We start from the raw sequence: 15,926 nt of genomic DNA, 5'->3' as shown, positions 1-15,926 counted from the left end.
CACCACCACACACCCACTGTGAAGGTCACAAATACTGGATTCTTGCTTTCCTAGCCACCCTTGCTGCTGGAGTGGTCGTGTGACTGGGATATGCCTTTGGCCACAGACCTCTGAGAACACTAGATTAGAGCTGTAGCAGCCATTTTATAGCCACGAGGCAACAAGTCTAAAGATGGTAGAGTGGAAAGAAAGAATGGTCTTGTTTGTTTCATGACAATTTTGAGCTAAGGTGCCAACTCTGGAATTGCCTGCGTTCATATCTTTTGTTATATAAGATAATTAAATGTCTTTAATTATGTTAGTTGAGTTTTCTGTTGCTTGAAGCTGAACATGTCCTTACTAATACATTCCCCTTCCCAACAAAAAGTATAGAAGGCAAAATGCAGAGACATCTGAGGTAGAGCGAGTACAGAGTTGAGGATCACGCTTTTGGTATAAGTAAGAAAAATTACATAGGTATTCAGGGGCATGAAGACAAGTAGCCCTTGGGTGACATCTAGAACTATTAAAAACAAGTGAAATTGACACACATTGGGAGACTCCCATCTCAAGATGTTCTGTGACTCTCTGTTTTCTATTTTCTGAGATTCTTGCCCAATACAGAAGAGTACAGGTGGTCACAGACTGATGCTATACTAACCTTTAGTCTGATGACCTTGGATCATTCCTCTGACCCCAGTGAGCATCAGTTTACTCATCTGCAGAGTGGGGATAGGACAATAACTCCTTGTGTCACTTGGTTTTGGGAGGATCAGATTTGCCTGTGTATGTGAACTTGCTTTGGAAGCTTTAAAAAACAGCTTTGGTGTGATGTCAGAACCTAGCTTGGTGCCTGGCACATAGTAGGTGTGCTCATTACATATTTGTTGGATTACTGTGCTGTGCCTATTTGTTTATACCAGCTTTGTTTGCACTGCACCATGAGCTTGCTGTCTGACTAATTGCTCCATATAGCACCTACTCTAGATAAAACTTAAAGGATTTTATTAAATGCTTTCTTCTTGGCAGTGGTATATTAGGTACTGCAGCCTGGATGGAGAATTGAGCATTTGTTTCCTATGTATTTTCCGCTAAATATGCTGTGACAAGATGTCTGTTTTGATCAGGGACACTGTCAATTATTCCTCTCTTATCCTGACTTTCTCTGTGATGTAGGGTGTGAAGACATCTGTTGGCTTTAACCTATTACTGTTGTGTGAGATGCCTTGGCTTCACTCAACAGGGCTGTGTCCAAGGCAGGCTGGCCTCCTGTGAACTCCCAGGCTGCCGAGTCAGTCATCTGCCAGGTGACAGGTGGTGCCTTTGAGACACTGGGGAGCAAAAGGAGACAGTCATACCTGGACCCTTTAAAGGCTTCCTTGTGCCAGATAAACCAAGAAATGGCTTGCTTCTTTCAGGCTTGCCCCCTGTAAGATCACGTACTTTCCCATCGCTTCATCTGTGGCTCACATTTTATGGTATCCACTCCCAGGTCTTGTCAACTTTTGACCTCTACCAGTTAGACTCACGGGACTGCCGCTTACTGCTGGGTGTCTGACACTAAGCTCTCCCTGATTTTTGCCTCGCTCTGCTCCATGCCACACTGGATGTGCGACTCGAAGACACCACTAGAAGTGGGCACCTTGGCATCTGAGAAAGACTCATTGTAGGTTCCTCCCCAAAGGGGATTATTTTGGAACAAGACCAGCTGCCCAGGAGCTAGAAAACATCAGACTGTGAGACTGAGGCACTATTGCTCTCTCTGATTTAATGAGTGATGAACACAATGTTTAAGAATTGAGACACAGATGGTATAACACTGATGAAAATAAAATGAGAGTACGGGGTCAACGAAGAGGGCACAGCCTAGATGAGGAGCAGCAAAGAACATTTTGATAGAAGGCAATACATGGGTGCAAGCAGTGGGGTTTGGTGTGGAGAGAGCAGGCACCCCAGTCAGAAGCGGGAGTTTGAGACCTGCTCTGTCTCCCACTCTTTCTGTGATCCAGGAACCTTTGTACCCCGGTCTCCTCATATGCCAAGGGCCACCCCAGGTTCTGGGCTCCCAGGGTTATTCTGCATTGTAGACGAGCTGGAAATGTACATGGTAATAGAAAAGCATGATGAAAATGTAAAGTATGTGGAATTCTCCTTGGTGTTTTTGGTTCATTTCTTTATATTTGTTCTAAAACACGGGTGAAGAGTTTCCTTCATTTTCACTCCTAAGCTGCTGTCTCTGCTTCCCTGTGACAGTAATGGCAGTAATGGGCCCGGCCTTGGGGAGGACATAAAACAGTTTTTGGCTGAGGACATTCCTTAGAGAGCAGCGGGAATGGTGACAGCTCCTTAAAGTGGGTCACAGGAGCGTCCTCCACCCTAACTGATGTTTCAGAAGTTAAGTCATGCAAAGTACTCAGTGTCTGAAGAGCAGGGTTAAAGACACAGAATTAAGCAGGTCTTAATCGAGTAAATACTTGATGCCTACATGAATTTACTACCGCAGACGTAAAACAGACTGCTTGATCTTGACAGCGTGGGGGTGTGGAGAGTTGGGTGGGGGAGGCAGGAAGCAGGGCGTGTGTCCACGTGTACCACTGGCCTCAGAACTGAGATCGTTTTGGCTGCTGGAAAGCCAGCTGCTTCCATCTCCCTCTTCATGTCCCAGCGTGGGCAGCTGGGCACTGTGGGGAATGAGAGACAATATAAAGGGATCTGAATGATGACAAGAAGCTTCCTGTCCCCATGTAGCTTACCATGCCCGACACGGGGCACGGTCTGGTTCACTTGCTTTTCTTTGTGGGTGTCACTCTCTGTGGTGCCAAGGTTCTGTGTCAGCCCCACAACTGACAGCCCTGCTGGGACCCATTGGAGTTTTTCTGTCACAAGCTGGTTTGAGAAGAGAGCCAAAGTGCGTGAAGCCTCCCTGCCCTGACCTCACCCCACCAGACACACATGCCATTTCCTAAGAGAAAACCATTTTTGTCACTATCCAAGTTGGACTAGTACCATCAAAGTATTCAAAACGACCTTTAGTCATATGTTTGTTTTTCCCGAATTGGTGGAAAAATATGACTTTTTCATCAAAATTGAAAATCATGAAGAAAAACTCAGAATAAGATGAGGGTGGGCAGGAGACAGTGATGTCTCAGAGATGGAAGCAATTGGCTTTCCTGCAGCCAAAACCATTTCAGTTCTGAGGCCAGTGGCACAGGTGGGCACATGCCCCGCCTCCCCCACCCAACTCTCCACCACATCCCCCATTGCCGACGCCTTGCCCTCATCCCTGCCCCTGCAAAATTCAGTTGGGTTATTCCCACGGCCACTGTGAGCAGGGCTGTCCAACATGAGCCCGGATGGCTGCCTTTATGACAGCTCTATGCCACCTCATTCCCCGTGTTGTGTACTATGATGTGCACCACATGTTAAATTAACAGTGTCTACTGTGCGAGGGTAATGGATTGGGCAGTTCCTCCCTTTCTGTGCGGTTACTCAGGCTTGCCATCTGGCAAATCTAGTAGCCAGGTGGTAGCCCTAAATAACCTCACTTTGATGGGGTGGGGGTAGAGGGGACCCCAGTTGGTTCTATTCTTGCCATCTGTGGCCTCCTTCTCTTGGAGGGAGATGTCCAGAGCATCTGAGCCATGTGATTTCTTTATCAAGCAGCTATTTGCCATGAGAAACACTGCCACTTCAAGTATGCGGAACTCTGTTCTCCAGCAACTCCACCAATTTAGAATAGACGCAGGAACAGGAAGACAAACCGGAAAAGGCTGTGTGCAGCTGAGACCAGAGGGAAGCTCATGTATATGCCTTCCTCTTGGGAAACTTCCTTGAGCTTTGACTTGGAAAATACTGACTCTTATTTACATTCAGTGATAATCATAGAGGTCCTCTAATTTCTAAGGATTCAGTATATTGGAAGCCACAGATTAGAAGAGAGTAGAGAGCATGTAACAGCATACGCTTTGACAGATAGTGTGGACTGCCTGAAGATGCTAAAACTGAGCAGATGTGAGATCCGAGAGCTAAAAGCACAGCAAACTGCAGTCACTGAGTGACAGGCTAAGTGTGCTGTAGCCGTATCACCTGAGGACACCACAGTACAATAATGGAGTCTGGAGTTACAAACCTGTGACACCAGCACTGTTCATTATGATCAGTAGAGACCATTTCGGGGCAGGGACTCTGTTAGACATTATAGAGATGTCCTCTCCAAATGGTTAAATTAGAAAGATTAGACACAAAGGAATGAAACAGTTCTTTGAGAAAAATCATGTAACCAGGAGTAGAGTGAATTAAAATAGTACATAAGATTTTTACAAAGACCTTTTCTCATTTTCATAAAATAAGATAGGTTTATTGAAGAATATTTAGAAAATGTAAGCCAAGAGAAGAAAATAAAACATGGTTATAACACTTACTTCAAAAATATAACCAGTGTTAGCATCTTATTGGCTTTCCTGTTCTCTCTTTATATATATTTGTATATTTATACCATTTATCAATCTGTCATCTGCCTGCATACCTATCTATAACTAGTTGTAAGAAGTAAGTTGAGTTTACCCCCACTTAATGAACAAACGAGAAACTTTTCATGTTAATAAGTAAACTCCCTCAGCATCATTTTAGAGGTTATGTTGTTTGTATTTCATAATATAGATAGTCATCCAAGGGGCTGTGGTAATTAAGTGATTATTTATAAAAGTATATATTGCACAGACATATTTGGAAAATAAATCTGTGATCATTATAAGCCAATAGGGCATGATGACTTCTATTCTAATCACCACTAGACAATTTCATTGCTGTGGTAGTATTACTGAAAGCTGCAAAGCTGGACCTTTTTGCCTTTGTGAGGCTTACTGGTTATTTGCCTCTTATTTGTGAAGGAGTCTAGAATGTGCCACCCCAAAATATTGCCCCTTTGGCGTAAAGATTATTTTGAGCAATTGTGAATCAACAGATAAAGGAAACGTTCTCTACTTTAATGTTATCTGCCTAAAAGCAGAGCATAAATTTCCTCCCCTCTTCTGTACCAGGATAAGGTGTGCCACTCTCATCACTGGAAATGAAGACCTGGCACCAGGATGAGTCTGCATAAAGAGACCTTATTAAAATAACCCTGATCTTTCATTAGTTTCCCCAATGTATTTCCTCCTCACTTTTCCACAATTTATTACTACTATTTCCCAAATTTTATCAGCCCTCTTTTCTTTGTCTAGTCAGTTCTCCACAATTTATCACCTTTTGTTAGAATGATATACAATAAGACCCTGGGCGTAACTGCTTCTTTGGGTTTTTCACTTCTCTTCAGTGAAGCCCCCATGCATGTAGAATGAAAAAATATACAATTTGTATGCCTTTTCTCTTGTCAATCTGTATTTTGTCAATTTAATCCGTGGATTTCTCCACTCTCCCCTCCTCCTCTTCTGGACTTTAAACAGGATTAAATTTATACTGTATTAAATGCCAGCTGTTTGCTCCTCACAATGCAGAGCAGTGCCTTTTAATTCCTTTTTTTTTTTTTTTTTTTTCTGAGATAGTATCTCACACTGTCACCCAGGCTGGACTGCAGTGGTGCGATCTTGGCTCACTGCAACCTCCACCTTCTGGGTTCAAGTGATTCTCCTGCCTCAGCCTCCCAAGTAGCTGGGATTACAGGCACCTGCCACCATGCCTGGCTAATTTTTTGTATTTTTCGTAGAGATGGGGTTTCACTATGTTGGGCAGGCTGGTCTTAAACTCCTGACCTTGTGATCTGCCCACCTCGGCCTCCCAAAGTGCTGGGATTACAGGCGTGAGCCACTGCGCCCGGCCTAATTCTTAAACTTTAATGTGCATACAAATTTCCTGGAGATGGTAGAATGCAGATTCCAGTTCGTGAGGTCTGGGGTGGAGCCTGAGAGTCTGCATTTCTAATCAGCTCCCTGGCAATGCCGATGCCACTGGACGGAGTCCCGCATTGAGTAATGAGGGTGCAGAGTGTGCCTGAGCATCCCCCAGAGGGCTTGTTAAAACCCAGACTGCTGGGCTCTGAGAACAGAGTGTCTGATTTAGTTAGGTCTAGATCAGGCCCCAAGAATTTGCATTTAACAAGTACCTTCTCAGTAATGCTGATGCTGCTGGTCCAGGGAGCACACTTTGAGAACCACTGGCTTAGAGCCAGTCACTGGAGCCAGGCAGACTAGCTTTGCAGCTAGAGCCCCACTTTGTCCCTCTGTAGCCTCAGCGAGTTGCTTAACCTCTGTACCTCACTTTCTTTAAGTCAGGGATAATACTACCACCTATGTTAGAGGACTTTTGTCAAGCACTGCGTATGCTCTACATGTAGGCGCTGTGTAATGCTATTATTTGCCATTCCTTTCAACTCAATCAAGGATTAAAATGTGCACATTTTCTGCTCTTCAGAAAATCTTTTGGGGGTGAGGTCTTCCTTTATCCAGGCATATCCGGAGAACCTCTCTCCTTTCACTGGTGCCCTAGGAGGTAAAAAGTCCCCACATCTACTTTTGCACGATGGTTGATTCCTCGGTAAAGCACAGGGCTGCTGGGCACTGCCTGCCTTTCACCTGGGTGCACAGGAAATCCTTATAAAAAACGAATGCAGCCAAACCTAATGAGAACATCATTTCAGGCTGCAGCAAGCAGGTTCGTCTCCCTCAGCTTTCCTGGAAGGACCTGCTCTCTGTAAACTCAAAGCCTGTTCTGGCTAGCATGGATTAGAAAGAGTGGTTCCCAGCATCCCAGGCAGCCCTCTGTCTAGAGTTTTAATCACATGCAAGGCTGAAAGTCAAGGGAGGTAAGCAGCTCCTGCAGCTAGGTTTTTTTTTTTTTTTACCTGCCTGGGGAGGCTGGGGAGGGAGATTAGTGGGCTGCTGAGCATTTCAAGCAAAGCAGCTAGCAGAGCCCAGAGACATGAGGAAAGGTGGCCTGTGGCACAGCCACATGGGGTCCAGCGTGGCTGAAATGTGAGTGGGAGACCAGGCAGGGCATCAGGGTCACACAGGGCCTCCAGTGGCATGCGGGATGGAGGGTCCCTCAGTTAACTGAGGGAGGGAGGGAAGCTGTATTAGAACGCTTTTGATGGCAAGCAAAATAAACCAATTTGCCTTAGCTTAAGCTGAAAAAAATACTTTATTATAGGGATTCAGTCTGTTTCACAGAACCCAAGGACAGGCTGCCGCAGTCCCTCAGGAAGAGGCTGGAACGGGGTGTAAAAAGCCATCCAGATACTTTTTCTCCTTACTGGCATGCTGCCCCTCATGAGAACTTTCTCTGCTTTTCCAGTCCACATGGCAATAGCCTATCCCATAGCACCCAAGCTGACGTGCTGACATGTTTTCAATTTTACCGTCTCGAGAGAGGCTCTTTCTTAGTCCCAATTTCAAACTCCAGGAAAGAGGCTCTGACTGGCCATCTTGGGTCAGGGGCTCGGCACTGGTTCAATCCAATGCTGCCATGGTAGGAAGCAGAGACACATTGTCCAGGATGGCTGTGGAGGCCCTCAGGGTGGATCAAAGTAGGCAGAGCTGGGCTTCTTCATGAACCAGGTAGATAGTACATGGGCTATCTCAGAGGAAGGATGGCACAAACTCTGGGGTCCCTTCCCACCTGAGGTGCTCCAGTTTGACCTTTCTGTTCAGTATTTGTCCTCTCCCCATCAGCAGTGTAGGGAAAAGCAAGGGTAGAGCCTGTGGCTGTGGTTGCAGCTTTGGGCTGAGAGGATGGGGGCTGCCTTGCTGTGACAACTTTGGAAACAATATTGAGCTCTGGAAGGTGACACAGTCCATTAATAGCAACGAGATCAACCTGGCTAACACTATTTTGGAAGCTGAGAAAATAAATGACAGCAAACTGCCAGGCAAACAGTTCTTCCATAAAACATGAAGAAATGCTTCCCTAAAAGTATCGCTTTTAAACATAAAACAAAAAGCAATTAAAATATAAGGAAAGGCGACCCACCTGAGATCTCACTGTTTTCTTTGCCCGCTCTTTCCTTTCAGGTTTTGTTCAAGTGCAGGCAGCATCTTACACAGTTTTAGAGATCATAAACAACATTTTGTGTTTCGTATTATGTAACGACTAATTTCCATGCTGCTTTGTCATCTTCTTAACTATCTTTATCAGTATGCCATCCTTCAAATTAAGTATGCTATATTTACTTAGTACATAATTAAGATCTGATTTTAAATTTGAGACTGCGAAGTGAGAAGGAATCTTAGGAAATCACTGAGTCCCAGGAAAATGAACTTAGAGAGGCGAGTGCCTTTCCCCAAAGCCACAAAACTGGTTAATTCTGGACCTGGGACTCCATGTCATTCCTTTTTTTCCCAATGTATGTTTATAATTACCCACCCGATGCCAGATATTGGTGCACGGGTTTCATCTCACTTCACAACTCTTTCCACCACATTGTGTCCTAATTAACATTTGTTAGATAGAAGTCATTTCTTATTTTTCTTAACAGGGGTAAGAGTGCTTTTTCAACTCACTGTCATGAAAATAAAGGTTGTGGAGCTGAAATGAATAACAGCAATTTTAAATCAGACTGGTTTCGTGACTGGTAGATAAGTCAGCATGCAAAGACATTTATGTCTCCCAGGTTTGGCTGGCTTTCGCAATGCCCTTTGCAAACTCCACAGGGATTTTAAGCTTTAAGTCTGGTTATAAGCTTATGCAAGCTGTTAGTCACCTTTTTAGATGAAAAGCACCACAGGCTTATGCTTGAAAATGTTCTGTGCTTCACTAGAATTCCTTTTGAGTAATTCAGCTGTAGTATGATTTTGAGGGAGGAATGATGGAACAGATACATTTCAAAACACATTTGCATTTAAAAACGGGAGTTTATCAGCTGAAAGAACTTCTCTTGAAAGGTACACATGTGGGGCAAATTTAGAACAAGCAGCACAATTTAGACATGATAGCCATGAATTATCCAAAAGCTTAAAATACTGGGGGTACTTGATCATGCAGAATCCCAGACATGGGTTGAATCGCGAATGTCTGGTGTTTTACTTTGGAAAACATATTGGAAAAGGAAATCTTGTCACTGCCATATTTTCACAGACCATTCCAAAACATTCTAGGTGTGCATCCACACAATTGTCAACACACGTTTGACCAGAAACAAATGAGTGGGGTGACCTAAGCCTTTGGTACAGTGAAGAGGGCTCTGGAGTCGGGATGCTTGGGTTGGTATCTTGGTTCTGTCACTTACTAGATATGTGAACTTGGCTGGATCTCAGCTTCCTCATCTGCAAAATGAGAGAATTGTCTTGAATGGATGGAATTGTCGAGTTAAACTGATTATGTTAAATCATGTAACGTAGCACCTCTCGAACTCTTATGAGCACACAATTCACCTGGGATCACATTAAAATGCAGGTTCTTACTCAGTAGGTCTAAGGAGTAACCTGATATTCTGGATTTCTAACAAGCTCTGAGTGATGTCTGCTGGTCTCCAGGCCATTACTCCAGGAGTAATGAGGATGCACAGTGCCTGCTATGTGAGAAACATTCCAGAGTGTTAGTTATTGTTACCCTTCAGGTGGATTTCTCCCTCTCTTTCTTTCCTACCACATCACCAGTGCTCTTGCCCACCTAATCATCTGCCTTCTTTCCTTCTGCTTTCAAGAAGTCTTCCAGATCTTTCTGCTCTAGCTACACCTTGACAGGCACTCATGATTGACTGCACATGAACTTACAGCATGTATGTGTGTGAGGGAGATGATGGAGATGCTGCAATGCCCACACTCAGATTTGGAAAGGCCAGTTCCATTTCCATCATACCACACACTATGACTTATACTTGTGAATTAAAAGCAACTCAGTCTTTTCTGGGTTAAAATGGCCTTTGTAGCAATTAGTCAATTTGAAGTTCAGGCTCCCTGTGGGTGCTTTCAGAGGGTCTCCCCTCCCTCCGATATTCCTCAGTGCCTTCAAAAAAGAGAAGATTCTGCATCCTTTCTGCTTCAGGGAGAGGTTTCTGGTGAGAGTGCTGTGTGTCCCAGCTTCCTCTGAGCTCCAGTGGGACTCTTTCTGGCCACGGCCTTTGTCCTTGTGTACCTGCTACTGACACATTCATGGTGGGGTCCCCTGGGTGTGCTCTCTTAGCACCTTCCAGGCTTGGTGGCTTCCTTGTTGATGTGATGTCCATCTTGGACCTCAATGGCCTTATAGAATCTCTGGCAATCAACTGTGTCACTTGACGACTCACAATGGCCACTCAAGGCTGGCCCCTTGCTCTCAACTCTGTATCCCTCACTAGTGCATTTGAGAACTCCAGACACTTCCACACTACCTGTGAACAGAGATGTTCAGGACCCCTACTGTGGCCCTCTCCTCTCACACACGCCACCCTGTCATTCTGACCTGCTGTGGCTGCCTTGTGTTGTTGGTGCAGGGCAGCATGAAGTCCTCCCTCTGGAATTCCAAACAGGAAGCCTCATGGATCCGCCTTGGTGTTTGTCTTTCCCTTCATCCTACCCCAGGTTTCCATCTGTCCTTACACCCTGCCCTGAGTGAGGCTCGGAGGCAGGGCAGGGAGGTCTCAGGAAGTTCCTTCTTCACAGTTCACCCTCTCCAGACCTCTTTACTTCCTCTGAAGAAGGGCTGCTCCTTTCCCTTCTGTCTGCTGGAAATTGCCCTACATTGTATCTTTTTTCTCCCTTACCCCATGGTCTCTTTGTTCTAGGGAGATCCAGCTGCCCCTTCCCTGAGGCTATAAGTCTCATGCCCTAACCATAATGGCAGAAAGGAAAGAATTTTGCTTATTGAGAAGGGAAATTAGTTTTAAAATGTTTTAAAAATCTTATCCTTAACTATACATAGCTGCTGCATATACAATAGAAATGAAAAGTGGGCCTCCTTTGCTCTTTCCTTTTGTCCTTAGCATTACTAATCGCTCACATTACGTAGCCTCGGAAACCTCCACATAGTGGTCCAGTCATCCAGTAACAATCAACAGGAGCTGGCCTTGGAGATGGAAACTCTTTCTATCACTGGTAAGGAGTCAAGCCTGGGGAAGGCAAAGAAAAGAAGCAGAATATACCCCTCATGTGCAAATAGGCAATATAAGTTTTAAGTTTGGGAACTATATAATTGGAAATGGCTTTAATGTTTGAAATAATTACTACATCCCTGCAAAATGGTCATGAAGCCTCTGCTTGCATAACTCTAACGATGGGAAACTCACTACTCCTTGACAGTGGATTATATTTTTAGACTATTCTAAGCAGCAGAAAAACATTTGGTATGTTGCACTGAAACCTGCTCTCTGCAACTTGCTCCTACACATACATATTTAATTCCTGTCCACACTGTCAGCCCTGCAGATATTTGGAGGCAGCCACTCTGGGCCCTATTAGCTTCTCCTTTCTAGGTTCAGTCTACCCAGTCCTTTTCAGTGGCAGAGCCTCCAGCCCATTCACCATGAAGGATCCTCTGGATCCTTTCCTGTTTAATGAGCCATTAAAAGTCAGGGAGGTAACTTTGATGGAGGAACCACCCACCTCATTTTTTTTTTAAAACTCGAAATAAATTGCACATAAAGGTGCTGATTGCTCAAAAGTGTAAAAGTCCCTGCCTTCTGCAGCCTGACACTGTGTTCTCAGAATCTGTGGGTCATCCTGCTATGTACGTTGCATTTTTTCTCTCTCCCTATAACACACAGACACACCCACATACACAGCCCCACACCCACCCTAGTGGGAATCATTTCTCAGCTGGCTACTCAGAGCAGCAGCCTGCACATGCTTGCTTTGTTGCTTCCTTGTCCAAACTACAGATTTAACAAGGAGGCTGCAGGGGCAAGTGTTTCCTGCTTGAATAGTGACATTGAAATCCTTGAGTTTTGAGAGATCTGTGAAAAGAGGCTATTGAAAGAGTTGGGAAAGTCCTGAAAGGGGCTTGCCAACGTTGGTGAGACCCCACAATGAAGAGCTCAGACGCAAAAGTTTTTCTTTGATCTTCTGCTCTCCTGTCTCTTAGTCTCATTCTCCACCAAGGCGGCTAGATACAGAAACTAGCTTCTTCCCCAAGGCAGGTCCTATCAACCAGAAGCCCCTTTCCCCAAAGGCAGCCCTATGACCTAAAAATACTACTCTAACTCCCGCTTCCCCTCTCCCCATCTTTCTGCGTAAAAACTGGCCACAAAGAAATTATCTGACCTACCTTGTTTGACTGTAGGTCCTAAGACCCTAATTCCAGAGAAGGCCCCTCCCCAAACCCAGAAGGAAGCAATGCGTGCTCAGAGAGGCTAAGAAGAATCCAGACAGGCCTTGCTAGGTTTCCCCACTGAGTCTATTAGCATTAGATCATAGCCTTTTTATCCGATCGTATTTCTACACACTGTTTTTACTTTGTTGAACCGAAGCATAAAAACAGACAATTTCCCCTGTATCTTTGGGTCTTCATTCTGAAGGCTCCCGTGTCGTATAAAACTGTGATCAAATAAATTTTATATGCCATTCAATGAATCTGCCTTTTGTGAGTTGATTTTTCAGGAAACCTTCAGAGGGCAAAGGGAAAGTTTTCCCCTGGGCCCCTATACTAATTCCCCTTTCATTTTTCCACCCCCAGATGAGTTGATGCTGTTTATTCGGGTGGTGAATCCAGCAGAAACTTGTAGGCTAGGGTTAAGGAACCTTCACTAAAAAGGATGACGATAATAAAAACAGCCAACATGACTGAGCATATTCTGTGTGCCTCGTCCTGTCCTGTCTGCTTTACCCTTACGAGCCAATTTAATATTCCCAAGTCCAGCCCCTTGTCCAAGGTCATGAATAGTGAGTGGTGGACTCAGTGTGAGCCCATAGTAGACTCTGAGATGCTTAGTGGTAGAAACACCGTCAGAAGCTTTCCCTGAGTTCTCCCACACACCCAGAACAGTGTTTCTCAACCAGAGCCCATGCTGTAAACACCATAGGATACCATGCATTGGCTGTTTTGTCTATAATAACAGCCAGCTCATGTCAAAAGGTATAAGTAAGCAGATTTACCAAAGTATTAAGTGAAAGTATTTCCAAGTTTATGGTTAATGTCTCCATGTCTCATTTCCTTTATCTGTAAAATGGTGCTATTATAAATCAGTGGGGCTATTTCTATAAAATATAAATGGTGCTAAATACAATTTTTTCCTACTCCCCTTCCCCAAAACATATAGTCAGTTGTTTTTGAAACCAAACTACATTATTCAGTCAAATTCGATACTGAGTTTTGTCCTACTAAGCTCTTCTTGGTCTGAAGTGTTTCTTTAGGTTTTACCAATGAGATCAGTCTTCTTGGACCTCTCGTGAGTACCACACTTCTGTAGCTTTTCCCTTTCTGAAATGTCTCCTGTTCTCCTCCTCCCTGCCCACCTGAGTTCTACCAATACTTACAAGTGTCTACTAAGCCCATCTCCTCCATGAACCTCCCAACTGCCCCACACCCCTTTGTGCTGTCAGTTGTCTTCCTGTGAACACGAGCCAGTTGTATTCCATCAACAAACATTTCAAGCATTTATTACGTGCCCAGAATGATTCCAGATCAGAATTTCTCCACCTCAGCACTACTGACAATTTGGGTAGGATAATCCTATGTTGTGGGGGCTGTCCCAAGCATTGTAAGATATTTAACAGCATCCTGACCGCTTCCCAGTTGACTCTAGTAACATCTACCATGACCCAGTCATGACCATCAAAATGTGTCTGGACATTGCCAAATGCCCCCCGAGGGCAAAGTTGCCCTGATTGAGAAACACTGTTCTGAATGTGTGGGAGAACACAGGGAAAACTCCTGATGGTGTTTCTTCTGCTAAGGGTGTCATAGTGCACTTAGGAGTCAACATTAACAGTCATGAGTCAATACGTGATCAGTTAAGTACAAATTTGTGAAATATACTGCAATCTTATTTTTGGCTAAACTTGTAATTTTCTTTTTTGAGGGGAGGGGTAGAGAGAAATGGAAGCAAACCCTATTAGAAAAAGAAGACCTCTTTCATTGGAGAAGGAGAAGCACGTGGAATATTGAAGGAAGAAGAATTGTAGTTGCTCTATCCGGTTTGTCCTGGATAAGTGCAATTCTTAAGAAGTTATTACTTTTTGAGTATTGAGAGGTTCGTTAATGGGAGAAAAATCACCCATATATCTCAGCTCTACTGACTAACTCTAGTGAGCAACAAATCTTCTGTTTAATTCCATTTATAAATTCTACTTGAGTCCTGATCGTTTTGAGGAATTAAATGGTTCTTCAAGTGAATCCATAACGCACCGTTGCCTGGGACATACTTAATAGCAGATTCTGGGTGTGTAAGATTAAGAGACACAACCCTTCAGTCTTTTCCCAAACAGTTTTATTACTAAAATGATTCATGCACTAGAAGTCATTGAAATTGATCAGTAGTGATTTGTATTCCTGGCAGACAGTGCTTTTGAGGTTGTTTTCCTTAGTTGTTCAGTGTGAATTGTCCAATGAAAGTTGCCAGTTGTTCAATGAAAATTTTGTCCCATTCTGTAAGAAATTCACAATCCCCAAAACATTCTAAAGCCTGCAGAGAGCTGAGGGGTGACTCTGGATGCTGGTTTCAGCGAGCTGTACATGACTGAATATATAATGCAATAAAGCTAATCTGAGACACAATGCGACAATCAATAGCAATCCAATGTGTGCTGAATGAAAGATTTAATATTAGCTTAGCGTTGCAACAAGAGGCAAGACACAAGTCAATTTAGTGATGGAAGTCTTTTAACTGGATTTAGCAACAGCGTCATCCAAAACTGGATGCTGGAGCTTTCAGAACTCAAAGTTGGGCTCCGGCATCTCCACTCTCCTAGTGTCCATTGTCATTTGTAAAGTGGGGCTGATTAAATTAAAAGTTTATTTCTGCCTTACCACGTTACAGAGCTGTTAAACTGGAAGGGAGTTGGGGGTTACACAGCTGAACTCCTTGTTTTGTGGGCAAGGAATTGCAGGTCAAGAGTGATGATATAATGATTATAATAATAAAATTAACATACACAAAGTGTTATTGTTTGCTAGATACTCCACTGAGTGCAGTACAGACATCATCTCACTTTATCCCTAGGAAGTTGGAACTATTATGAGCCCATTGTTACAGATGAGGAAACTGAGGATCAGAAATTTTAGTCACTTGCCCAAAGTCACACTAAACGTTAAGAGCTGACAGTATTCAATCCCAGGATTCCTCCTCATGCTCTCTTGACTTTGCCACCGGGGTTTCTCATTGTAAAGCCTCTTTTACTGTTTCTCTGCCTACTTTCCTCCTTCCCTCAACACAAGGGCACTGAATACGTCAGCCGGATCAGGCCTGGGCCGAGGGTCTGGGAAAGCAACTTCCTGCATTCCAGAGCTAATAGGCCAGTGTGGGAGGCAAATCCAGGAGAGAAGAATGCAGCAGGTCATGTTTGTCCGCTCCAGTCTTTCTCAGAAGAAGCATGTCCAGCCCTTTGGGAGGCTGAGGCAGGCGGGTCACAAGGTCAGGAGATCGAGACCATCCTAGCTAACGTGGTGAAACCCCGTCTCTACTAAAAATACAAAAAATTAGCCAGGCGTGGTGGTGGGTGCCTGTAGTCCCAGCTACTCGGGAGGCTGAGGCAGGAGAATCACTTGAACCCTGGAGGCGGAGCTTGCAGTGAGCCGAGATAGCACCGCTGCACTCCAGCCTGGGTGACAGAGTGAGAATCAGTCTCAAAAAACAAAACAACAACAAATAAAAAACAGCAGCATGTAAGGAAGGGAGCCCTGGACCCAGGGGCTAGGACAAGCTCTGGTGACTTTGAGGCCTGTCTGAGCAGGGCAAAGGGCCAGGCTGACCAAGGACGCTGCCACTGGGGTGAGCCTTGTCCCTGTGATTTCTCATTGGGTGAACTGAGAGTCACGGATGTGGGCAGCTGAGGTGATCCTGCAGAGAAATGAGTTTGGTTACTCTGAACACTACAGAGAGCCTT

General features: G+C 44.4%; 1 long non-coding RNA gene across 2 annotated transcripts in view; it reads left to right on the top strand.

The window, feature by feature from the left end:
• The window catches only part of LOC140710469 (uncharacterized), a 286,566-nt gene that overhangs the window by 118,040 nt on the left and 152,600 nt on the right, over positions 1-15,926 (top strand). The gene's annotated exons all lie outside the window — the stretch shown is intronic.

Source organism: Chlorocebus sabaeus, chromosome 26 (genome assembly GCF_047675955.1).
Source record: "Chlorocebus sabaeus isolate Y175 chromosome 26, mChlSab1.0.hap1, whole genome shotgun sequence".
NCBI classification, from domain to species: domain Eukaryota; kingdom Metazoa; phylum Chordata; class Mammalia; order Primates; family Cercopithecidae; genus Chlorocebus; species Chlorocebus sabaeus.
The sequence above is the reverse complement of the archived record's forward strand: the minus strand, read 5'-3'. Positions and strand labels throughout refer to the sequence as shown.